We start from the raw sequence: 27,024 nt of genomic DNA, 5'->3' as shown, positions 1-27,024 counted from the left end.
TTGCCTACTGCTAATATATATATTTAGGAGCACACGACCATGATGGGGGGGAGGAGCAAAACATCAGATTTATTTTTTTCCTTTCCCATAGCAGAGCTTAGTAAAATTTTTGTCTTTGTTTCGGGATATATGTTTTTGGGATTCCTTAAAATATTTCAAAGCAAGGTTAAGGTGAGGGATTATATGCTTGTGGTTATATTCATGTATGTTTTTATATGCTTTTATTTCATGTTTGATTATACTTTCTCAGCCATGTAGAAATACATGTTCAGAAAATCAGCCATGTTGAAATACATGTTCAGTCATGTAGAAATACATGTTCAGAATATCAGCCATGTTGAAATACATGTTCAGAATATTAGCCATGTTGAAATACATGTTCAGCCATGTAGAAATACATGTTCAGAATATCAGCCATGTTGAAATACATGTTCAGAATATTAGCCATGTTGAAATACATGTTCAGGGGCTCTCAGTTCGCCCATCAGATTTTCAGTTTATGTGTATGACAATGTGAATTATTTGCATGTTTAAGCGTATGTGAATATGTGCATATTTTTTCACTGAGTATATTTTCAATATGCTCACCCCTTATCATCTCAGTTTTGCAGTTCTGGAGTCGAGGTGGCCATGGAAGTCGAGAATGACTAGAGATTTAGTATTTCCATAGAAATTTAAGTTGAAACATGTTACTTTTTAGTTTATCATTTTATTTCATGTTACTACTTTAGTTTTGACAAGTTGATTTTAAATTGGTTTAAACTTTTGTAATTCGAGAAATTTTATTTTAACTATTAGTTCTTCAAAGTTTTTAGATTGAAAAGTTTATGAAAATTGGGGTGTTACAATTTGAAATAACACAAGTAAGAATGTAAAACTGAAAGCTGTAAACAACACAGAGACTTTTACGTGGTTCGGAAAAACCCTTTCCTACATCCACGGTTGGTTGATCAGACCAACAATCCACTCCGCAAGTGCTTAACAGGTGCACTGCAAACCAAACTGTGTGCTTGCCGGGTGCACACAACCGTACCACTGAAGAAAACCCTTCTTCAGGACTCACGCTTCACTCGCGTCGGATTTCTCTGCTCAGCACAACCCGTGCTAAGACTTCTCACTCAGAGTCAGAGTACCTTCCTGAACTCTGAGTCACTCAAACACTCTTTGGGGGGGGGGAAGGTTTGAACGAGTGCCAACTTCACTACAAAGAACAAGTTCTTTGAAGCAAGTTTGACCTTTGGCTTCTGGGTAAACAGAGGTTTGCCTAAGGTCTAAGAGAATATGTGTAATCAGCAGTGACTGATTTTGGCTTTGGAATTCTCTTCTTCGATTCAAGCTTTGGGGAGATTAAGCTTTAGGCTGAGTAGCAATTTCGGCAGAGCTTCAGCTTATGTCGTTGAATCGGTGAAGGTTGAAGTGATCCTCGAGCGCTATTTATAGGAGAACTCTTGAATAGATCCGTTGGCGTAGAACGTCATCAAGATTTCTTCCGTTGGAGAGCAATTCGAATTTGGGCTGAGGCTTCAATCTTCGAGGTTCCTTGTCTGGGTGGAAACGGCTCTCTTGATGGACAGGAGATGTGACGTCTCTAAAAAGTAACCACCAGATAGGAATGACCTCTGCAGAGATAAGGATATCCTGAGATCTCTGCATTTAATGCGGCTGTACTTGTTGAGTACGTGGCTTCCTCTGAGCGTTGGAAGATCAGTCCTAGGAGGAATGTTTAACTGATACTTGACTTTAGTATCAGTCCATTGCGCGCATTAAATAATCAGTCTTCAACTGATACTTCAGTTGGTATCTGCAGTCTTCAGTCTTCAGTCATTCGTTCTTTAGTCTTCAGTCATCAGTCTTCAACACCGCAAGCTAAACTAGAACCGAACTCTAACACTTGAGTTCAAAGCAATTCTAGTCTATTACAATTAAGTCCTATGAATTTTGGTATCATCAAAACAAGGGTTAGGACATTCCACAATGTTCCCAACAATTTCCCCCTTTTTGATGATGCCAAAACCACACAGCAGTTCTAGACAACAAAAAGACTGAACTCACAGTACAAGTTCTAAACCTGGGGTGAAAACAGTTCCCCCTTAACAATAGAACCTAACAACTTGTACTTAGAGTTAAGAACGAAACAGTTCTAAAAACAGAACAAGGAGAAGACAGAAAAACATAATCAGAGCCTGGACAAAGAGTCATTGTCTTCAGGTTGAGATCAAAAAGAAGTTATTTTCATTAATAAAAGACTGATAAGCCATCACTCTAGGTACAGAGCAAGACTTACATTGGAGTAAAAAAGAAAAACAAAAATAATATGGGAAACCCATGGACTCCAGCAGTCTGCTTGGCTGCGCCTTGAACTTCTTGATCTTCATCTTCTGTCTTTGTGTCTTCATGTTCCTAAGCTTGTTCCACTCTCGCTTGTTTTCCGTTGAGTTGAGGTCTTTACTGGAACGTCATCCTTACAACTTCTGGTGATCCTCTGCTGTCCCATCTATAGTCAAGAAATAGAGGACAGGAGCAACCCAAAGGAAGGGTTGCTCACTAACTCCATCTCTGACTTTTCCCCCTTTTTGGCAACATCAAAAAGAGAGCTGACGATGGAGGCAATGATCAGATGGTACTCAACTCCTAGTCTCAGAAGCTCGTGAGAAGATTCGAGAACAGGGTGAGTCCAGATATGCAGAAGAGGAGGACGCCAATGATGAGGTGAGGAGAGGAGGGAGACGGGGAAGGCGAAGGAGGACAAGAAAACGTAGAAGACGAAAGATAGAAGAAGGCTGCCTTGGAAAGAGGAGATGGCTGCCTTATGAGGAGAAGGAAGAGTTGGTGAATTGGAAAGAAAGAGAGAAGGAAAGATGGGCGTGAGAAGGAAGAATCGAACCGGTGGCAGCTGAGAAGACAAACACCGTCGATTCACCGGCACTGGGTCTTTGAAGAATAGACCTGGTGCGGCTGAAGATGCCGGCCAACAACGAGAGAGGTCTCGTTGTTTGTTGCGAGCCAGGGAGGAGTGCAATATATGCGATAAGGAAGATCTCCTCCAGAAGCTGTGAAGCTTCTTGGCGCCAGGCATGAGAATGAAAGACACTCGTTTCGCTGGATACAAGTGAGGGTAGAGCAAACTTTGACGTCGGAGAGACGTTGAGATCCAGTGGAAGGGTCCGGTGAAGACCAAGTATGTGAGCGTCATTCTTCCACTCCATAACTTTGTAGTCATAGATTTCTCCTTTACTCGGAACAATTTTTCTCTGCAACTTTTGGAAAGATTGAAAGTTTTTCTCACAGTGAAGGCTGTGGAGATTTGTTAGTTGATGCAGAAAAAATAGTGAAGACAACATGGTATAAATAGACAAGATGTGTACCACGTAAGAAGATGAAAAGTTTTTCGAAAACTGTGCCTAAAATGTATTTGAAGAAAAATTCACGTCCGTCGTCACTGCAGGGGACTGAGACTTCAAAAAGTTGAGAGTTATCATTGCATTATGTCATGTCAATGAGCTTCTCAAGAAATTTTATCACAGAGGCAAAGGGTTGGAAAGATTTTTGGCAAAAGATCAGGACAAGTTCAATCAAAACAGATTTTCCCTTTTAAAACTCTTGTCCTTCTGGGATATTCCATTTTCCAACAATCAGTTAAAGTTTTTGAAAGAAACTGATCAGTTAGAGAAAGATTTTGAACTGAAACTCAAAACTCTGAACTGAAATAACTGATTTTAAAAGTAAGCTTTTTAAATACTTACTGATCGACTGAACATTGTAGTCAGTCGATACCACTTGATCCTGGTTGAATTATCAGGATAACTTCTTCTTCAGATGAGCGTTCTGACTTCATTACTTTCCACGTCGACGATCGTAGAATCAGCAGTTGGTTGACCACCAGTCAGCATGACTGTTTGAGAAAGTCTTCAAACACTGCATCACTCTTCAGGGTTGATGAGACCGATCTTTCCACACAGATCGTTGAACCTCTCTTCTGGAAGAGCCTTGGTCAGCAGATCCGCTCTCTGAACAGCAGTGGGAATCCATTCCACAGAGATATTCTTCTTTTCAACATGATCACGGATGAAGTGATGTCGAATAGCAATATGCTTAACTCTGGTGTGATGAACTGGATTCTGGGAGATTGCAATAGCACTGGAGCTGTCGCAATAGATTGGGACTTCCTTTTCGTCGATCCCATAGTCCTTCAACTGATGGACTAACTACAGGATTTGTGAGCAGCAGCTTCCGGCAGCAACATATTCAGCTTCAGTTGTGGAGGTGGCTACTGAAGTCTGCTTCTTTGTAAACCATGAGATGAGCTTGTTGCCTATGAATTGACATGTTCCGGAGGTTGATTTGCGATCAAGCTTGCATCCACCGAAGTCTGAGTCTGAATATCCGGCGAGCTTGATATCGTCATCTGCTGGATACCACAATCCTAAATTGGGTGTGCCTTTGAGATATCTTAGTATATGCTTTGCTGCATCCAAATGAGCTTCTTTTGGATCTGATTGATATCTTGCACATACCCCGACTGCAAATGCGATGTCTGGTCTGCTCGCAGTCAAATACAGCAAAGATCCAATGATTTCTCTGTACTTCATCGAAGAAACAGATTTTCCTTTTGAACCTGGATCAACTTTCTAGTTTGTGTTCATTGGGATCTTGACTGATTTCATGTGCTGAATACCGAACTTGGCTATCAGTTCCTTCGCATACTTGGACTGACTGATCAGTATTCCTTCGTCAGTCTGCTTGACTTGCAATCCGAGAAAAAAATTCATTTCTCCCATCATGGACATTTGGAACTTGTTGGTCATGATGTCAGCAAACTTCTTGCACATGCGTTCGGATTTGGATCCGAAAATTATGTCATCGACATAAATCTGAACAAGCAAGAGATCTTCTCCTTCTTTGAGAGTGAACAGAGTTCTGTCCACAGATCGTTTCTTGAAACCTTGTTCAACAAGATACTCCGAGAGAGTATCATACCATGCTCTTGGTGTTTGCTTCAATCCACAAAGCGCTTTCTTCAGCTTGTACACCTTTTCTGGTCCAGCAACCTCAAACCCTGGAGATTGTTCCACATAGACATCATCTGTGAGCACTCCATTGAGAAATGCACACTTGACATCCATTTGGTGTACCTTGAAACCTTTGTGAGCTGCGAAGGCTAAGAAGAGTCTGACTGCTTCCAATTTGGCAACTGGAGCGAACGTCTCATCGTAGTTGATTCCTTCTTCTTGACTGTATCCTTTTGCTACAAGCCTTGCTTTGTTTCTCACAACGTTTCCTTCTTCGTCTTTCTTGTTCTTGAAAATCCATTTCAAGCCAATCACTTTTGCATCGTCTGGTCGATCCACAAGCTCCCAAACTGAATTCCGGTTGAATTCATTGAGTTCTTCTAGCATTGCGATGACCCAATGAGTAGACTTCAGAGCTTCTTCAACGTCCTTGGGCTCTGTAGATGATAAGAAACAACTGAAAATCTTATCTTCGTTGATGCAGTTTTGATTAATGTCGAAGACGAGGTTGCACATTGATCTCCGAGTCTTGACGCCATCTGATGGTTCTCCGATGATGTTCTCCTTTGAGTGGAGTTCAAACCATCTTCGATACTTCTTGATCTCTTCTGGAGATGGTGGGGCTTCTTCGGTCAGAATGGTTCTGAAGTGTTGAGCACTTTCTGGAGCAGGGGAGAGTTGAGCTGGAGCTGCTTCTGCACGTTCAACTCGATCTTCAGCAACTGGAGTTCCCCCTTGACTGATGCCATCTGCATTGGCTCCAGTCTGAACTTCAGACCTTTGACTGATCTTTTGATACTGAAGCATCTCAGTATCTTCATCTTTGCCTGGTCCCCACACCAAGACAGTAGAGGGCTCGGTGTTGTGGATTTCAGCTTTGGAACCTTCAGTGTTCTGGTCACACTTTTTAGCTTCTTGTTCCCTGAAATCATCTGTAGACTCATCAAAGATCACATGAGGTGTTTCTTCAACTTAAAGAGTTTGAGAATTAAACACTCGATAGCCTTTGCTTGAACGTTTTGTTCCAGAGTATCCAAGGAAGACACCTGGATCAGCCTTGCTATAGAAAGTGCTTAACCTCTTTTTTTCATTGTTGTGGATGAAACACTTAGAACCGAAAGCATGAAAGTAGGCAATCGAAGGCTTTCTGTTCTTCCATAGCTCGTATGGAGTTTTTCCATGTCTCTGAGTGAGGAAGGAGCGATTCTGCGTGTAGCATGCGTTGTTGACTGCTTCGGCCTTAAACCTCAAGGGGAGTTTTGATTCGGCTAGCATCGTCCTTGCTGCTTCCTTCAAAGACCGGTTTTTTCTTTCTGCAACTCCGTTTTGCTGTGGAGTTCTTGCTGCAGAAGTTTGATGACTGATTCCTTGTTCATCACAATACTCACGAATGACAGTATTAAGGAACTCAATCCCACGATCTGATCTGATGCTGATGATGTTGACTTCCTTTTCAACGCTCGGTCTTCTCAGCAGCTTTGGCAGTTCCTCCAGCGTCTCTTTCTTCTTGAAGAGAAACATGACCCAAGTATATCGTGAATAGTCATCCAAAACTACTCAGGTGTACTTCCTACCGTTGTAGCTTCTTGGAGTGATAGGGCCAAACAGATCCATGTGAAGTAGATGCAGAATTCTTTCAGAGGAGTGTCCTGACTTTGACTTGAATGACATTCGCGTCTGCTTTCCTCTTTGGCATGCTTCACATTCTTGCTTCTTCTGGAATACAATAGAAGGCAGACCTTCTACCAGTTGATGTTTAGCAAGCTTGTTGATCGTCTTGAAGTTGAGATGGTTGAGTCTCTTGTGCCACAGCCAGTTGAGCTCCGAGCTGCTTTTGCTGATGAGGCATGTTTTTGGTGGGCTGTCTTCCCATGAAACGACGTAGAGACTCCCTTGTCTGAATCCTTTCAGAACCACCTTCTTTTGATTATTTCTAACAGTGAATTCATCCTTCTTGATCTTCACTATGAAACCGCTGTCACAAAATTGACTAACAGACAACAGATTATGTTTAAGACTAGAAACAAAGCTAACATTACTGATACTGGCATTACCCATGTTGAGCACACCGTAGCCTTTTGTCTCCGATTGAGTTGTCTCCGATTGAGTTGTCTCCGAATGCAACTTTGGATCCAGCTTTCTCAACATATTGAGATAGATATTCTTTGTAGCCCGTCATGTGCTTCGAGCAGCCACTATCCAGATACCATGTTCTGATTGAAGCTTTAACCTCTTCCTTCCTTTTGTGTTTCCTGACATTGACCTGCAAAGAAGAGTTGTTTCAGGCACCCAATCAGGATTTGGGTCCTTCGATGTTAGCTCGAGTTCCCTTTGGAACCCATATCTACTTCAGAATTGGTCTGGCTGATCTCTTGCGCTTTGTTGATCGTCTGACTGACGTTGTTGGCGCTTCAGTTGGCACACGAGCATTCTTTTGTTGTGAATTTCTTTTGAAGGCCTCACTCTTGTAGGAGTTCTGTCTGATGAGTGGTTGAGGTCTTCTTTGCTCGGCGAAGTATCTTCCTTGAGATACTCGAGTCTTTGCAGACTTATGGAGACTTGACTGATGTCGTGTGACATGAGTCATTTGATGTCCAGTTGCTTGTTGTCGTGGATGTCACTTAGCTCGACTGGACTCAACATTGTTTGGTCTCCATGGATGTTGTTCCTTCTGAAACTGAACTGATGTCAGTCTCTGACTGATGTGGCCTTTCTTCCCCCTGGACTGGTGAGGAAGATTCTTCTTGATTCCTGATGTTCCTTCCCCGATCTTTGACTGAAATCTGCTTTCCAGTCTTCTCAGTAAGATGATCTGGTTGGGGGCCTCCTTTGCTCGTCTGTAGCTACGTGGAGGTGGAACATTTGATTTTGCCATCAGTTTGCGTTTGCGAACTTCATCCATATCATGATCTCTTGATTCTTCTGGTGTTGTGATTTCAGAAAGATCGTCCTTTGAAATGATCATGATCTTCTTTCCTTTGTCAGCTGCAACCTTTCCTCCAATGCTTTTAACAAGGCCTTTCGATGGAAAGTTGCTCATCATGGGAGACTGCATCATGCAGTTCTTGACTGTTTCTTCCAGCTTGTGATTGAGCCTCTTGATCTCATGAGATGCTCTCTCACATTCTGAGTTGGAGATTCTGAGCTTTTCCTCCAGTCGGCTATTCTCCATGATTAGCTGATCAAGATAAGTTTCATCTGGAAAGTAGATGATTGTCTGATTCCTAGCTCGTTCATCATTGATCTCCTTGTCCATTTTCTGATTCTGCTTGAGGAGATCTTCGAACATTTTCCTCAACTGACAGTGATCAGTCATGAGCTGATCAAACTCGTCAGTTTCATCGGATGAGCTGTCTCCAGATTCTGAGTGGTCTTCTGAAAGCATCAGGAAGTTATCAGTATAAGGAGTTTTTGAATGAGAGATTACCTCTGAGCCATTCATTCCATTGTCGTAGCTGTTGTCAGCCATGCTTTCTGATTCATTGGCCATCAGGGCTCGGCTCTCATCATTTGAGTTGGAACTGTCGAAGTCGGATGATTCTGATGTGTCTTTGGAAGAATCAGCATCGTCAGCAACCATCGCTTTCTTCTTCGAAAAGCTGCGATCTTTCTTAGCTTTCAGCTCTCTGCGCTCAGCTTGAGTCAGATCAGGGCATTCATTTCGAAAGTGCCCTTTCTTTCTACATCCAAAGCATTCCATGTCTTTGATGTCGTAAGCGGCTGACTTCCTTTCTCCGTTTCGATCTGTGGAATGTCTGGAGTTGCTTTCTCTTTCCTTTCATTTGTAGTGCTGCTTGTGGAACCTTCTGTACTTTCGGAACTTGGACTCCATCTTGTTGAATCTTTCAGTCAACAAAGCATATGACTGAAGAAGTCCTCAGGGTTGAGTTCCGTTGGTTCCTTGATCTGCTTCTTGCCTTCTCTAGTTGAGGCTTTCAGTGCTACTCCTCTTGAGGTTGATGGACCATCTTCGTCTGATCCTCCAGCCTTCTTGTTTCTAAGATTTCTCAGAAGGTCGAACTCATTTGCCATGAGTGTTTAGCCCTATTTTATGATGAATTTGTGGGTTTTTACGTCTTATATTGACTTTTATTTTGGTCTCTTTCACTCAAGAGTTGATTGATTTGAGCTCTTGTGCTAATTTTGTTGCCTTAGGATTTTATGCTCAAATTGATTGATATGTGGACAAAAATAAAGTCAGAATTTAGTTGATTGGTCTGAAGACGAATCAAAGTTCGTCTCGATACGACTTCGTAGGCGAAAACGGATCCAAAATCCGACTTGAAACGAGGGAGAACGGGCCAAAACAAAACCGCTGTGCATTGCAGTGGACGGTGGGTGCCGTGGAACGGCGGCCGCCGTGCCCATTCTGCGAAGGGAGTCCACGGCGCCGCCGTCCGACGGCGGCCGCCGTCGCGGTACTGTCAGTTAAGTTTTTGAGGGTTTAAAACCCATTTTTTTGAGGGTTTTGGCCCCCATTCTCGACCCCAACAGCCTCCAACTCCATTTTACTGTATTTTCCTAGTGTTTTGATAGGGAGAAACACATTAGAAACTCTCGGATCACGCTAGATCGTTGTTTCCTTTCATAAATTGTAAGTTTTATCTATTGATTTATCGAATTTTACAAGATTTCTTGGTTGCTCTTTTCCTAGATAATTGAATACATTTTGATAATGATATTTAGCATCGATTTATGCTTTGTTAATCTTATTGCCTAGTTAGTATAGTTAGATTGTTGGTTGATTTGTTAGAGTAATACTCCGTTGAAATTATGTTGCTTTTTGTTTACATGTTCCTTACGATAAATCATGATTAGTGTTTGCCATAGATTTTCATGCTTGTTTATTTCCCTTGCCTAGATAATTATTGCTTTATGATCTTGGATTTAATTATTGCTTTCTAGATTGTTAGATTTGAACCCTAGTTCTTTACGTTGTCTTATCGCTTTCTTTGTCTGCTTCCTATCTTTCGCCTAGATAGATTTATATGCTTTATTTTAATTACGCATTAGTTAATCGGAGAGAGAGTGTCAGACCCAACCTTCTGATTAGAGTGTTTAGGTTTATTTCCTGTCTTCTGTGCGTAGCATGATCAGAGCCCTGTTTAGCCTTCCTTGAGAGACGACTTGGGTTAGCTTATTACACTAGGACGACCTCGTACGATTGCGAGTCAATCCCTTGGGTGTTTTGGGTTGAGTCAAATTTTGGCACCGTTGCCGGGGAAGGCTTTAGGCGTTTGGTTGTGCTACTTTGTTTTCCGTGTTTATTTTATTTTTATTTTTGCTCGGTTATTTTCGTTCTCCCACTGGTGCGTTTGATCTGTTTTGTTGAGTGTTGTGTTGCTAGGGAGTTAAAGTCTTAACAGGAATTTGGCATTCTACTTGACAACACTCACCGTGCACGCGAGGTGCTTGAAGCCTAGGAGAGGGTGCCGAGTCTCTTTTGTCTAGCGTTGGAGTTGAGAAGATGGCAGGAAGAAATTTGCAGTACATGGGGGATTTTACCCGGCCTGTCATAGAGGCCACGAACTCAGCTATTGTGCTCCCCACTGCAGTCAGGAATTACAACCTGAAGCCCAATGATTCAAGTTTGCTCCCCCTCTTCTATGGGCTGCCGAATGAAGATGCCCTGCAGTTTATCAGAGACTTCTGCACCCAAGTGCAAACTTTTCCGCTGTTGGACCTCACAGAGGAGCAGCTAAAGCTTAAGTGCCTCCCATATGCACTTAAGGATCGGGCGAGGACGTGGCTGCTATCTCTGCCGCCCAACTCCATAACCACTTGGGGGGAGGCGTGTGAGAAGTTCATGCTGAAGTACTACCCGAGTCACAAGACACAGGAGATCAGAGTTCAAATCATGAACTTCATCCAAGGAGCGGACGAGCCTTTTCATGAGGCCTGGGAGAGATTTCAAGAACTCCTCCGCCAGTGCCCGCAGCACCAACTGACCACTGTGATGTTGATGCAATTTTTCTATGACGGGCTGGTACAGACTGCTCAATTCATGGTGGACAGCACGGCAGGAGGTAACATCACTAGGAAGACCGCCGACGAGCTTAAGGAGATTTTCAAAACCCTAGCTGAGAGCTCACAACATAAATCAGTCCGTGGAAAGAATGTTGAGGCCAGTGCAGTGGCACCCCAGTATGAGCTGCGGAAGCAGGTGGAAGAAATTATGAGAGAGATGCAGCAGTTGAAGATGAGTAAGGTGGAACCACCTCGCACCCATGAGCCTAATGTCGAGAGTTGTGGCATATGCGGCGAGTATGGCCATGGAACCAACGAGTGTCATAAAATGGGCGAGCATACCTATGAAAGAGGAGTAGAAGTCTTTGCTGCACAAGGGTATTCGAGTAGGCAACTCCCGGGTCACATGCAAGGACACGGGCAGAGTTCTCAATACTGTCAATTTCAGCAGCCTATGGGTTATCAGAACCAGCAGCAGTTCTACCCACCTCAGCAGCACCAACCTCCAGGCCCCTTATTTGAGGATCAGATGCAAGCTTTCATGCAAGCTAGCAAACAGGCGATGGAGGCTCAGAGTTGTAACACCCCGTACTTTTCCTATGTTGTGAGATAGTGTCTTAACACTATTGAGAATACTGAGATGTCGAGATGCGAGACTACTTTTTTTTTTATGACCAGATAAGACAGATTGTCTATTAATTAGAGATACGAGTGAATAAACACATGATGGAGTTAGAGTGATGAGATTCGAGAAATGAGTTGAGCTAGAGATGCTGATTGAATTGAGTTGAGATTTTATTTTATTTTTCGACTACTGGGAATAGATTTACCAGATACCGAGTTATCAGAGATTGACTGACCTATTAAGAAAATAGGAATAATGAGTTGACATAGAGTCGAGGAAGAAAGAGTGAGAACCTTGATGAAAAGAGTCGGTCCGAGAGACGTCTAGTTTGTTTGTATTTGCCGACTGCTTTGATGTGACGTTATGTGAAATTACGTGACTGATTGATTATGTGATTTTCGTGATGTGTGTCACTGTGACCAAGTTATTATGATTTTTATTTGAGACTTTAGCATTTGGAATTTTGATTAAGTTTCCAAAGCAAGTGTGGTTTAATTTTTATCGAGAAATCGAATGATGCCGGTTTATGAAAATTTTTCCAAGCATAATATTTTTTTAAATTATTTTTCCTACGAAGAGGAATATTATAATTGAGTGAGTGCACTAATAATAGTGCTATAATTATTATTTTGGTCACATGAATAATTATACTATGGTACCTTATTAATGAGTGACATTTCCATAGTTATTGTGATTTTATTTAATCACCCTTCTCACACTTTATTTTAATTTCTCTACCATATGTTATATGCCTCAAATTGCTAAGTGTAGAGATTGAGAGTGTATTATTGAGAGAGTAGAGATTGAGAGTGTAGAGATTAGAGTGAGAGAGAGATTAGAGTGAGAGAGATCATGCTTTAATTGCCAAATATTCCCTAAGATCTCAAATCTCTTTAAAGATACACAAGATCAAATTAAATCTTGTAAAGCCAATTCTCTCTCCCTCACTTGAAATTTTCGACCAACTCACCTCTCTCCCTCACTCACAATTTTCGCCCAACACACACACTCATCTCCTTCATCTCTCATTTCCACCATTTTCCTCCATTGATGAAAACCTTCGAAGCTTCCAAAAATATTACCAAACACCTCAAACCACTCTAAAATATTCCATAAACACATTCTAGCCACTTATAATCAAGAGAATCCTTGAAGAAGAGCTCCAAAGTTAGAGTGAGAAAGTGTGAACTTTGGTAAGAATTTGGGTAAGTGACCATGTTTTTCCATGAATCTTGCTTGTAGGATGTTGTGTGTGTGTATTCTCGAAAGATTGAAGCAAGAAAATCACCCCCTCCCTATTTCCTTAATTTTCGAAAAAAAAGTGGGTCTTCACCGCTTTAAAATTTTTCTTTTTCTTTTCTTGATTTGGGGTGAAAAATGAGACTTATATGATGTTTGTTGATGATTGATGTATGTTGTGATATATGTGCCTTGAGATGTGAAATTTCGATGGAAGTTAGTTTACCAAAAATGGGAACTTTTGAGTCAATGAGTTAAATGATGAATTGATGATGTAGATGAGTTCATGAGATGTATATGATGATGATTGATGGAGTAATTTGAGTATATGATGTCAATTGATGAGTTGGATGTGAGTTAGTTTAATCAAATTAGGGATATGTGTATTCATGGTCTAATTTGTGAATTGATGGTTTATATGTGAGATTAATTGGTTAAAAATGAGAGATCTTGAGTAGATTAAAGATTCATATGTGTTTATAAAAATTTCAAAGAGTTAGTGTAGTAAAAATTAGGACTTTTGGTCTATGTGTTATTTAAGTGATTTTTGCTTAAGATATATGTTTTTAAGCATGATAGTAGTGTCTTTGTACATTTGATTAAGTCTATTGTAGGCTAAATAAAATTTTGGCTTAGTTTAGTTTGTATGAGTTTTGAGTTCTTGTATGATGTGAGTTTGATGCTTGATAAAATGAGATCAAATTGCTCTATGATCATTATGTGAACTTTATCCATGTTTTGTTGAGAGTTTTATGTTGATACATGGATTTTCATTAAAATATAGTTTACATGATAAAAAGAGAATGAATATGTGAATAATGAGTTAAATGATGTAAAAGATCATGTTTGAGTATTTGAGCAAAGTCGAGCATGAAAATGAAAGAGAATTTGTTTGATACGTTCGTTGAAACGTTTTCCATGAGATTTGAGTTTATGATGAAAGAAAAGAGTCGAGATTGAGTATTATGAGTATTTTGCTGTATTTTAATGTTTTTAAGTGCTATAAGTGCTTAAAATGAGCTTTGATGAGTTTGTTTTGTATGAAATGTTGAAATGAGCATGTTTGCTTGTGTGTATGTTTCGGAGTCGTTTTTCACGACGCACTGACCTACTGTTTTCGAGGGGTTTTTGATACCCAAACACCATGAAAATTTTATGGTAAGTATATTTGAGAGTCTTGAGCATACCGGTAAAATGTAAAACTAAAACTGCTACGTTCTGCCGAATTGTTCGGTGAGTAGCCAATAGAGTCATCGTTTCCAGTAGCTTTCCTTAGCATTCTGGAATCCAAATTTTTATGGTTGAGACCTGAGTTTCTTAGCTAAGCACCCACCAAATTTCAGACCTTTTTGATAATGTTTACTATTTTTCAAAAATCAAACTTTTCGCTTGCTAAAAACTGCCGAATATGGTAGACTGTAGTGAAACAGTCATATCTCCTAAACTACTTGGAGTTTTTTATCCTACGTTTTTTTAAATGAAACTAGACTCAAAGAGGTTTCTTTTGGTATAAGTTACGACCCCAGGAGAGTTCTGTACAGAGTCTGGTGAGGTTTTAAATTTGAGTCAGTGCAGAGTGAAGTTTATTTTTGACTTGTCTATGTGTGTTTTTCATATGCTTAAGTGTTTATACTTGTTTAAGTGCTTGATTGCTATGAGTTTGAGCCGAGTCGAGAGTTAAGTCGAAAATAGGACGTGTGAATCCTTAGAAGCCGAGTATACCTAGGGATTGAGTTTTAATGGGTAAACAGACGTTGAGTGAGAAGTTATAATTAAGATGAGTTTGGATTTAGAAATTGAGTTTCTGACTAAGGTTTGTTTTATCACATGAACCTTTGATCACGATGCCGATGTGATGATGACATATGAAGGCCCGAGCGAGACGAAGAAGTAAGTTGCCTGATTTCTTTCCAAGATTAGCGAAGGACTTCAGGTGGGCAATATTTTGAGTATATGTTTATCATATGAGCTTTCTAAAATGATTTGATGATATAATGAGATTAATAAATGTTTTGAGATAAATGATATTTGAGAACTGTTTGACTTGCCAATTTTTGATGTTGATTTGTGTGTTACCCTCTACTGATGAGACGAATTCGGTCCTGCCACAAGCGGGATTTTGTGCACAGAGGTGACTGCGAGCCGTCTTCGGGTCGGCCGGTCACGGTACTTGAGAGGGAGGCCTACTTCTCAGTACCTTGATAATGATGAGTTCTAGATGTGGTACATGCATGATGAGTACTTTGATAGCGCTATCGTTTATTTATGATATCATGATTATGAAAACTGCATGCACAGATTCATTTACGCTAACGTTATTTTTGTGTATTGCTGAGATATGGCAAGCTTCAAACTTATAGCTCTAAGAGCACCTTTCTTGTTTTTCTCGGCTTTTGCCCACTGAGTATTATGTACTCACGCCCTGCATGTATTTCTAAATGTGCAGGCTAAGCAGGGAGCGAGATTGGTCTGGTGCTGGTGGGGGAGAGTTTCAATCGATGTATTTTGAATTTCTACTTTGCCTTTATGATATTAGAGTCTTGATGTGTGAGATACTTAGTTTTCTTTTGAGATCAAGCAATACACTCACGGTTATGTGTCTTCATACATATAATCGGTTCGCCTTTTGCTGCGATACTCTACATATTATGTTTCCTTATGAAAAATGAGCTATACCCGTTTTGCTTTTGTTCGTGAAATTCCTGATAATTAAAAAGTTATGACAATGTTGACGTTTTTACCCTTGGGCTAATTTTATGAAGATTTTCCTTAGCATGCTTTGATGTGAGCTTCCGCATGACGTTCACCTAGTTCTTCTTATCTTTTATTCTTTAAAAATAGTCGTATCGATACTCGTACCCCGCTATCACTAGCGTCGGGTTTTCGGGCTGCGACAGGGTGGTATCAGAGCAGGTCATCTGCTCTGAGTCTATTGCTTGACTGAGTTGAACCTTTGAAGGCTTCTACTCTTTTAAGATGAGTACTAGTCTAATTTGAATTCTTGGGCTAGTTTGAGAGAGTCAGTTTGAAACGAAATCCCAGCACCCCATCTCCTCCGGCTTAAACGAGGTAAGAGGTTGATGTTGTTTCTTGTCGCTTTCTTGATTGAAAGTTGAGTTTGTTTCACTAATGAGTTATGAATTGTTTTGATGACGGAATTGTTTGAGATGATGGATTCTGATATGAGGCAGTTGATGTGGAATATGAGGAGAGATGTTGAGGCTAGTATAGCCGATGCCCCACCGTACCAAACGAGGACGAGTATGTTGTTGATTGAGATGTACCAAGTAAGTTTCGTATCCATTTTCCTAATGGACATGATATTTTATTTTACAGGATGCAGAGTCGAGAAGAGGCAGCGATACAGAGACGATATAGCGAGGCGATGCACCGTTGGTTCAGGACTACTGGACTGAGAGAGGGCGATACGCTTGGAGAGTTTCTAGCGCTTTACCATCGACGTTGGTTAGAGGCTAGTGCCCATGGGATAGATGAGGCTGAGGCTATCACTCACTTGATTCCACAGCTGCCACTCGGATGGCAAGACTGGGCGGCTTCGCTGGTGCCGCAGTATATCAGGAGGACTGAGTTCGGGCGGTTAGTGAGCGCCGATTTCCGTGGTTTCATCGCGACGTTGAGCCACCGCTATTTTGCTTTTGACGACCCACCTCCACCGCCGTATGGACAGTTAGAGGGACCAGCCCAGGGAAGGGAGCTAGTTGTTGTGCCCCCACTTCCCGAGGAGCCGTTTCCGATTGCACCTCCACCCCCAGTTGATCCGATGCCAGTTCTATCTGAGCCTGTTGTTTCAGAGCCGACTATCTTTGAGACATACTCTCCAGTGGTAGAGCATGACCCATTTTCGTTTCTATCACTTATTCCTTTTCCCAGCGCCGAGTTACCGCCTTGGGATTGGACACCGGCGACGGCACCTTCGCCACTGCCACCTGTTGAGTCGGCACAGCCGATTGTTTCTACTGAGCCTGAGATACAGTATGTCCCCTTCGATCCTTATCCGAGGGTTGCCCCGCTGCATGAGCCTGGCACTTTGGCTTTTCAGACGTATATGCACTCGATTTTATACCCACCGTCCCGAGACGCCCAGGAGGGAAGTTCTCGGCCCATACACCTTGACAGTGATGAGGAGGACCCGGATGAGGAGACTCCAGAGATGACGGTCGGTTACGGACGGACTCAGCCATTGCAGCGTCGTACTACAGCCGACGGAGTCGAGACATGGGTACCTGTTCCCGAGGTACCGGTTTTTGGACCGATGATGGACACTGACGTTGAGGATGAGCCGAGTGATGACAGCGTCTATCGACTGATTGACGAGTACGGGAGTCAGGAGGCAGAGCAGAACGAGGAGACGGAGCCGAGTGAAGATATGGATGATGACGAGGCGACGAGCAGGATTACGGGAGATGACGACTGGTGATCACGTGTATCTAGTAGACGCGCACATATGTATAGATGCATAGATGATATATATATATATATATAGGTAGAGAGGCATAGTAAAGTGTGTATGTGTAGATAGTATATATCGATAGGTGCTTAGTACCTATGATGCTTGTATAGCTAGAGCATCATTTTAGTGTTAGGACCTTTGTACATAGGATCCTACTTTTGTAAAAGACCTCGAGAGCGAGGCAATTTTCCCTATATATATACAGAGGTGTTGATGATTAGTGAGTTTCACTTTCTTAATCAGAGCTTTGAGAATGATGATGCTGATGCATAGTCATAAATGAGAAATAGAGATTGATGAGAATTTTGAACGATGATAGACGAGAAATAGAGTAGACGAGAATTTTGAGAATTTTGAGATCACGCATGAGATATAGAAACGAAGTAAGAAAAGGAGAATTTGTTTTTTTTATGACGAACGGCTAGTTTTGAGGCCGATAGTTATATGTTTCTTTTTCCTGTATAGTATGCCTCCGAGAAGAAGGGGAACAGAAGGAACATAGATCGAGAAGAAGAGGAAGAAGAGGAGTAGAGAGATCCCACACCACCACCTCCCCCACAACAAGAGAGGAGGGTAGAGGAACTTTTTCTGCGACAAAATCCACCAACATTCAATGGATCAGGAGATCCCGCTGAAACCGAGGAGTGGATTCGAAGTATGGAGAGAATTTTCAGATTCCTTAGATGTAATGACGCTGAGCGACTCATGTGTATGTCATATCAACTTAAGGGATCCGCAGATTTCTGGTGGGAAGCGAAACAGAAAACGATGAACGAGGAGCAGATAGCAGCTCTTACCTGGGAGCAGTTCAAAGAAGCTCTTTGCGAGAAATACATACCCCGAAGCTATCGAAAGAAGAAAGAGATGGAGTTTGTAAATTTGAAGCAAGGGAGTAAGACGGTCGCTGAGTATGACCGACAGTTTTGCGATTTGGCTTGATGTGCTCCATATCGAGTAGATACAGATGAAAAGATGTCGGAACTATTCTGCTCCGGATTAAAGCAAGAGATACGAGTCGTTTTAGCGAGCCAGAGTACGCTAACCTACGCTGAAGCTTTAAACCGAGCGCTAGACATGGAACTGGCAATGCAGCCGGAGAAACCGAGTCAAGGCCCGATGTCGCAATCAAACCCAAATGTTCAATCGGGAAATCATCCTTTTGTTGGACAAGGCCAAAAGGGCAAGAGAAAATGGGATGACCGAAGTCAAGGTCCCAAAAAGCCGTGGCAGAGTCAGAATGCGCCACCGCAGTTTCAGAACAGAGATAAACGACCATATGTTGGCCCAGCTGCCCCAGCAGCAGTCTTTCAAGGACCGCGAGGATTACCGCCTTGCCCGAAGTGCAATAAACTCCATTTGGGAGAGTGTAAAATGGGACAGAATACCTGTTACACCTGCGGAAAGGTCGGGCACTACTCGAACCAGTGTCCGAATCGTCAGCAAAGTGGAAGCGGAGGACGACCGAACCAATTTCGGCCGCAACTCAAAGCAATGGAAGGAATTTTACCGCTACCTCCGCCACAGCAACAACAGCCAGCCTATTGACCACGTCAGTCAAAAAGGCAACCACCAGCCCCGCAGGCAAATCAACAGCATCACCAGAGGATGTTTGCACTGGAGCCGAAAGCACCAGAGAAGAATCAAAGAAATTTGACAGGTATAGGCGAGTTGAAAGGAGTGCCTATAGTAATTTTGTTCGATACGGGAGCTTCGCATTCTTTTATCTCACATACTTGTGTCGATACCTTAGAATTGAAAGTAGAGCCTGCTCCACGATCTCTAAGAGTAACCACACCCATAGGCAGAACTACTACGGTTTCGCACGTGTGCCCTAACTTAGAATTTAAGTTAGAATCAATTAAGCTCGAGGCTAGAAATCTGAGATTGATGCCTATGTGGCACTTGGATATAATTTTGGGAATGGATTGGTTAGAGGAGAATCGTGCGAAGATACAATGCAAGGAGAGACGGATATCTTTTCAGCCACCTGGCCAAGAACCTACTTCCTTCATTGGCATTGAGGGAAAATGGAAGAAGACGCCGATCATCTCGGCACTGCAAGCAAGAAAGCTCTTGCGAAGGAAGGATACAACCGCGTACGTTGTATATCTGAACCAGAGAGACGAATCTAAAGCAAACGTTGATGACGTGCCAGTCGTGCGAGAGTACAAAGATGTTTTTCCTGAGACTTCACCGGGATTACCCCCAGATCGACAACTCGAGTTTACGATTGATTTAGAGCCCGGCGTCGCACCGACGTCGAAAGCACCATACAGAAATGGCCCCTGCTGAGTTGCAAGAGTTGAAGCTGCAACTTCAAGAACTTCTAGAAATGGGCTTCATTCGACCCAGTGTTTCCTCGTGGGGAGCACCAGTTCTTTTCGTCAAAAAGAAGGATGGAAGCTTGAGGCTGTGTATCGATTATCGAGAGCTGAACAAAGTGACATTGAAGAATAAGTATCCGTTACCTCGAATCGATGATCTGTTCGATCAACTCCAAAGAGCGAGCACTTTTTCAAAGATTGACTTGAGAACGGGATACCATCAGCTGAAAATACGATCGGAAGATGTTCCGAAGACGACATTTCGTACGAGATACGGACACTATGAGTTTATAGTAATGCCTTTCGGTTTGACGAATGCTCCGGCAATATTCATGGATCTCATGAATCGCGTTTTTCACGAATACTTAGATAAGTTCGTGTTAGTCTTCATAGACGATATCCTGATTTACTCGAAGAGTAAACGAGAACACGAAGAGCATTTGAGGATCGTGTTGGAAAGATTACGAGCGGAAAAGATGTATGCGAAGTTTAGCAAATGCGAGTTTTGGCTTAAAGAAATCAATTTTCTTGGCCATATCGTTTCCGCGAGAGGAATTGAGGTAGACCCAGCGAAAGTTCAAGCGGTACAGGAATGGAGATCGCCAACCACACCGCACGAGATTCGCAGTTTTCTGGGATTAGCAGGATACTATCGACGTTTTATTGAGGGCTTTTCGAAAATCGCTAAGCCATTGACGCACCTGCTGAAGAAAGAAGTCAAGTTCGTTTGGACGGACGAATGTGAGCGAAATTTTCAAGAGCTGAAGAAGAGGCTCACTATTGCCCCAGTTTTAGCTGTTCCGAAAGCAGACAATGAGTATGCAGTATACACTGATGCATCGAAGCATGGTCTAGGTTGTGTACTAATGCAAGAGGGAAAAGTTATAGCGTATGCTTCACGACAACTGAGACCGCATGAAGTGAATTATCCGACGCATGATTTAGAATTAGCAGACGTAGTGCATGCTTTGAAGATCTGGAGACACCATCTCTATGGAGCACGGTGTGAGATATACACCGATCATAAAAGTCTCAAATATTTATTTGAGCAAAAAAGATCTGAACATGCAACAACGAAGATGGTTAGAGTTAGTGAAGGATTACGATTGCGGGATAAATTATCATCCCGGAAAAGCTAACGTAGTAGCTGACGCGTTGAGCAGAAAGAATCAGGGAGAGTTAGGATTTCTCCTTACTCGAGAAAAGAACCTGATCAAGGAATTCGAGAGGATGAATTTGGAGGTAGTAATACCACCACAAACGACAGAAATAATAATTTCTGCACTGAGCATTACACCTGACTTACGATCGAGAGTAGTCACAGCTCAGAGAGAGGATGAGAAGATGGAAAGGTTGCGAATGAAGATTCGAACCGAAAAAGTGGAGAATTATCAAGAGGCGGCAGATAATGCCATTTTGTTTGAAGGGAGACTATGTGTGCCTGATAAAGAAGAGCTGAAGAATGAAATCATGAGTGAAGCTCATGACACCCCTTATACCGCACACCCAGGAAGTACGAAGATGTATCAAGACTTGAAAACAAAGTTTTGGTGGGAAGGAATGAAGTGGGAGATAGCGTCTTTCGTTGAAAGATGTCTAGCCTGTCAGCAAGTGAAAGCGTTACATCAACGACCCTATGGCAAGTTACAGCCATTGGAAATTCCAGAGTGGAAATGGAGTGATATAGCCATGGACTTTGTGACAGGATTGCCAAAGTCAAAAAGAGGGAATACCGCTATTTGGGTAATCATCGATCGCTTGACGAAGAGTGCACATTTTATACCGATTCAGATTACTTATGGATCTGACAAGTTAGCTCAGATTTATATCCGAGAGATAGTGCGATTGCATGGAGTACCGATGACGATCACATCAGATCGAGACTCGAAGTTTACTTCACGATTTTGGATGAGCATGCAGAAAGAGTTGGGTACTAAATTGAATTTTAGTACAGCGTTTCATCCGCAAACAGATGGACAGTCCGAGAGGACTATTCAGGTTTTGGAAGACATGATCCGAACTGTATTGCTTGATAGAGGAAATCAATGGGAGCAAGTTTTGCCCCTGATTGAGTTTGCTTACAATAATAGTTTTCAGTCAACTATCAACATGGCTCCATACAAAGCCTTGTATGGAAGAAAGTGTAGATCTCCGCTTTATTGGGATGAAGTTGGAGAGAGAAAGGTACTTGGACCTGACGCGATAGAAGAGATGATTACTATTGTGAGACAGATTCGACAAAGAATAAAAGAGGCACAAGATCGTCAGAAATCTTATGCAGACACCAGGAGGACGGAGATTCATTTTGAAGTGGGAGACAAGGTTTTTCTAAAAGTTTCCCCATCTAGAGGAGTTCACCGTTTTGGAGTGAAAGGAAAACTTAAACCGAGGTATATAGGACCTTATGATATATTAGAGAAGGTAGGCCCTGTAGCCTATAAACTAGCGTTGCCTCCGAGTTTCACGAACGTCCATGACGTTTTGCATGTTTCTCAATTGAGAAAGTACGTGTTTGATCCAAAACACGTCATCCATCAAGAAGAAGTATCCCTGGAGCCAGATTTGAGCTATGAAGAGAGACCTGATGCTATTCTGGACCGGAAGATCCAACAATTGAGGAACAAGTCGATTCCTTTGGTGAAAATCCAATGGAGACATCACGGTCAAGAGGAATCAACATGGGAACTTGAAGAGAAGATGAAAGAGAAGTATCCAGAGCTTTTCCACGAAGGTGAATAACTCAAATTTCGGGACGAAATTTTTTTTAAGGGGGGTAGGATGTAACACCCCGTACTTTTCCTATGTTGTGAGATAGTGTCTTAACACTATTGAGAATACTGAGATGTCGAGATGCGAGACTACTTTTTTTTTATGACCAGATAAGACAGATTGTCTATTAATTAGAGATACGAGTGAATAAACCAATGATGGAGTTAGAGTGATGAGATTCGAGAAATGAGTTGAGCTAGAGATGCTGATTGAATTGAGTTGAGATTTTATTTTATTTTCCGACTACTGGGAATAGATTTACTAGATACCGAGTTATCAGAGATTGACTGACCTATTAAGAAAATAGGAATAATGAGTTGACATAGAGTCGAGGAAGAAAGAGTGAGAACCTTGATGAAAAGAGTCGGTCCGAGAGACGTCTAGTTTGTTTGTATTTGCCGACTGCTTTGATGTGACGTTATGTGAAATTACGTGACTGATTGATTATGTGATTTTCGTGATGTGTGTCACTGTGACCAAGTTATTATGATTTTTATTTGAGACTTTAGCATTTGGAATTTTGATTAAGTTTCCAAAGCAAGTGTGGTTTAATTTTTATCGAGAAATCGAATGATGCCGGTTTATGAAAATTTTTCCAAGCATAATATTTTTTTAAATTATTTTTCCTATGAAGAGGAATATTATAATTGAGTGAGCGCACTAATAATAGTGCTATAATTATTATTTTGGTCACATGAATAATTATACTATGGTACCTTATTAATGAGTGACATTTCCATAGTTATTGTGATTTTATTTAATCACCCTTCTCACACTTTATTTTAATTTCTCTACCATATGTTATATGCCTCAAATTGCTAAGTGTAGAGATTGAGAGTGTATTATTGAGAGAGTAGAGATTGAGAGTGTAGAGATTGGAGTGAGAGAGAGATTAGAGTGAGAGAGATCATGCTTTAATTGCCAAATATTCCCTAAGATCTCAAATCTCTTTAAAGATACACAAGATCAAATTAAATCTTGTAAAGCCAATTCTCTCTCCCTCACTTGAAATTTTCGACCAACTCACCTCTCTCCCTCACTCACAATTTTCGCCCAACACACACACTCATCTCCTTCATCTCTCATTTCCACCATTTTCCTCCATTGATGAAAACCTTCGAAGCTTCCAAAAATATTACCAAACACCTCAAACCACTCTAAAATATTCCATAAACACATTCTAGCCACTTATAATCAAGAGAATCCTTGAAGAAGAGCTCCAAAGTTAGAGTGAGAAAGTGTGAACTTTGGTAAGAATTTGGGTAAGTGACCATGTTTTTCCATGAATCTTGCTTGTAGGATGTTGTGTGTGTGTATTCTTGAAAGATTGAAGCAAGAAAATCACCCCCTCCCTATTTCCTTAATTTTCGAAAAAAAAGTGGGTCTTCACCGCTTTAAAATTTTTCTTTTTCTTTTCTTGATTTGGGGTGAAAAATGAGACTTATATGATGTTTGTTGATGATTGATGTATGTTGTGATATATGTGCCTTGAGATGTGAAATTTCGATGGAAGTTAGTTTACCAAAAATGGGAACTTTTGAGTCAATGAGTTAAATGATGAATTGATGATGTAGATGAGTTCATGAGATGTATATGATGATGATTGATGGAGTAATTTGAGTATATGATGTCAATTGATGAGTTGGATGTGAGTTAGTTTAATCAAATTAGGGATATGTGTATTCATGCTCTAATTTGTGAATTGATGGTTTATATGTGAGATTAATTGGTTAAAAATGAGAGATCTTGAGTAGATTAAAGATTCATATGTGTTTATAAAAATTTCAAAGAGTTAGTGTAGTAAAAATTAGGACTTTTTGGTCTATGTGTTATTTAAGTGATTTTTGCTTAAGATATATGTTTTTAAGCATGATAGTAGTGTCTTTGTACATTTGATTAAGTCTATTGTAGGCTAAATAAAATTTTGGCTTAGTTTAGTTTGTATGAGTTTTGAGTTCTTGTATGATGTGAGTTTGATGCTTGATAAAATGAGATCAAATTGCTCTATGATCATTATGTGAACTTTATCCATGTTTTGTTGAAAGTTTTATGTTGATACATGGATTTTCATTAAAATATAGTTTACATGATAAAAAGAGAATGAATATGTGAATAATGAGTTAAATGATGTAAAAGATCATGTTTGAGTATTTGAGTAAAGTCGAGCATGAAAATGAAAGAGAATTTGTTTGATACGTTCGTTGAAACGTTTTCCATGAGATTTGAGTTTATGATGAAAGAAAAGAGTCGAGATTGAGTATTATGAGTATTTTGCTGTATTTGAATGTTTTTAAGTGCTATAGGTGCTTAAAATGAGCTTTGATGAGTTTGCTTTGTATGAAATGTTGAGTTGAGCATGTTTGCTTGTGTGTATGTTTCGGAGTCGTTTTTCACGAATTGTTCGGTGAGTAGCCAATAGAGTCACCTTTTCCAGTATCTTTCCTTAGCATTCTGGAACCCAAATTTTTATGGTCGAGACCTGAGTGTCTTAGCTAAGTACCCACCAAATTTCAGACCTTTTTGACAACGTTTACTATTTTTCAAAAATCAAACTTTTCGGTTGCTAAAAACTGCCGAATATGGTAGACTGTAGTAAACCAGTCATATCTCCTAAAGTCCTTGGAGTTTTTTATCCTACTTTTTTTTAAATGAAACTAGACTCAAAGAGGTTTCTTTTGGTATACGTTACGACCTCAGGAGAGTTCTGTACAGAGTCTGGTGAGGTTTTAAAGTTGAGTCAGTGCAGAGTGAAGTTTATTTTTGACTTGTCTATGTGTGTTTTTCATATGCTTAAGTGTTTATACTTGTTTAAGTGCTTGATTGCTATGAGTTTGAGCCGAGTCGAGAGTTAAGTCGAAAATAGGACGTGTGAATCCTTAGAAGCCGAGTATACCTAGGGATTGAGTTTTAATGGTAAACAGACGTTGAGTGAGAAGTTATAATTAAGATGAGTCTGGATTTAGAAATTGAGTTTCTGACTAAGGTTTGTTTTATCACATGAACCTTCGATCACGATGACGATGTGATGATGACATATGAAGGCCCGAGCGAGACGAAGAAGTAAGTTGCCTGATTTCTTTCCAGGATTAGCGAAGGACTTCAGGTGGGCAATATTTTGAGTATATGTTTATCATATGAGCTTTCTAAAATGATTTGATGATATAAAGAGATTAATAAATGTTTTGAGATAAATGATATTTGAGAACTGTTTGACTTGCCAATTTTTGATGTTGATTTGTGTGTTACCCTCTACTGATGAGACGAATTCGGTCCTGCCACAAGCGGGATTTTGTGCACAGAGGTGACTGCGAGCCGTCTTCGGGTCGGCCGGTCACGGTACTTGAGAGGGAGGCCTACTTCTCAGTACCTTGATAATGATGAGTTGTAGATGTGGTACATGCATGATGAGTACTTTGTTAGCGCTATCGTTTATTTATGATATCATGATTATGAAAACTGCATGCACAGATTCATTTACGCTAACGTTATTTCTGTGTATTGCTGAGATATGGCAAGCTTCAAACTTATAGCTCTAAGAGCACCTTTCTTGTTTTTCTCGGCTTTTGCCCACTGAGTATTATGTACTCACGCCCTGCATGTATTTCTAAATGTGCAGGCTAAGCAGGGAGCGAGATTGGTCTGGTGCTGGTGGGGGAGAGTTTCAATCGATGTATTTTGAATTTCTACTTTGCCTTTATGATATTAGAGTCTTGATGTGTTAGATACTTAGTTTTCTTTTGAGATCAAGCAATACACTCACGGTTATGTGTCTTCATACATATAATCGGTTCGCCTTTTGCTGCGATACTCTGCATATTATGCTTCCTTATAAAAAATGAGCTATACCCGTTTTGCTTTTGTTCGTGAAATTCCTGATAATTAAAAAGTTATGACAATGTTGACGTTTTTACCCTTGGGCTAATTTTATGAAGATTTTCCTTAGCATGCTTTGATGTGAGCTTCCGCATGACGTTCACCTAGTTCTTCTTATCTTTTATTTTTTAAAAATAGTCGTATCGATACTCGTACCCCGCTATCACTAGCGTCGGGTTTTCGGGCTGCGACAAGAGTACTACCATCAAGCGCCTCGAGACTACAGTTGAGCAACTAACGGGGGCCTTGAATCAGTTGCAGCAACAACAACCAACTGGGAAGTTTCCAAATCAAGACGAACATCCGCATCAAGCTCATGCCGTTGCGGTAGTCAAGGAAAATGCCCCAATAACCATGCGGAAATGGATAAGCAAAACCGTGGAAGCAATCAAGGCTATCCAATGCCCCAGTGAGCCACTGCCACCTGTCACTGTTGCACCAGACCAACCACCACCCAAGCAAGGAGATCCAGGTAGCTTTATTTTTTATATTAGTTTAGGTGGGGTTGAAAAGGTTTTGGGAATGCTTGATTTGGGCGCGGCAGTCAATTTGATGCCACTTGATATTTTTGAGAAATTGGGTAATAAAGAGCTTAAATGCACAAATATGAAGATAGGGCTAGCTGACGGCTCTATTAGTAGCCCACGGGGCCTTGTTGAGGATGTTGAGGTTGTTGTGAGGGGGATTAGTGTTTTGGCTGATTTTGCTGTCCTTGATGTGGGAAAAGGGATTAGAGGCGAGAATGGG

The 27,024-nt window shown here is 41.1% G+C and overlaps 3 long non-coding RNA genes across 3 annotated transcripts; all 3 read left to right on the top strand.

The window, feature by feature from the left end:
• Window positions 1-91: 91 nt before the first annotated feature.
• Window positions 92-743, top strand: LOC131003019 (uncharacterized). The gene is made up of 2 exons (XR_009094512.1): window positions 92-171; window positions 604-743. It is a non-coding gene; the product is annotated as an uncharacterized LOC131003019 (long non-coding RNA).
• A 13,976-nt stretch (window positions 744-14,719) lies between these two features.
• On the top strand, window positions 14,720-15,517 carry LOC131003017 (uncharacterized). The gene is made up of 2 exons (XR_009094510.1): window positions 14,720-14,773; window positions 15,287-15,517. It is a non-coding gene; the product is annotated as an uncharacterized LOC131003017 (long non-coding RNA).
• A 7,790-nt stretch (window positions 15,518-23,307) lies between these two features.
• On the top strand, window positions 23,308-26,281 carry LOC131003016 (uncharacterized). Its single transcript, XR_009094509.1, has 3 exons — window positions 23,308-23,666; window positions 25,446-25,507; window positions 26,021-26,281. It is a non-coding gene; the product is annotated as an uncharacterized LOC131003016 (long non-coding RNA).
• Window positions 26,282-27,024: the final 743 nt, after the last annotated feature.

The sequence above is a fragment of the Salvia miltiorrhiza genome, unplaced genomic scaffold (genome assembly GCF_028751815.1).
Source record: "Salvia miltiorrhiza cultivar Shanhuang (shh) unplaced genomic scaffold, IMPLAD_Smil_shh fragScaff_scaffold_60_2, whole genome shotgun sequence".
NCBI classification, from domain to species: Eukaryota; Viridiplantae; Streptophyta; class Magnoliopsida; order Lamiales; family Lamiaceae; genus Salvia; species Salvia miltiorrhiza.
Note: the sequence above shows the minus strand (reverse complement) of the source record. Positions and strands in the feature narration are given on the sequence as shown.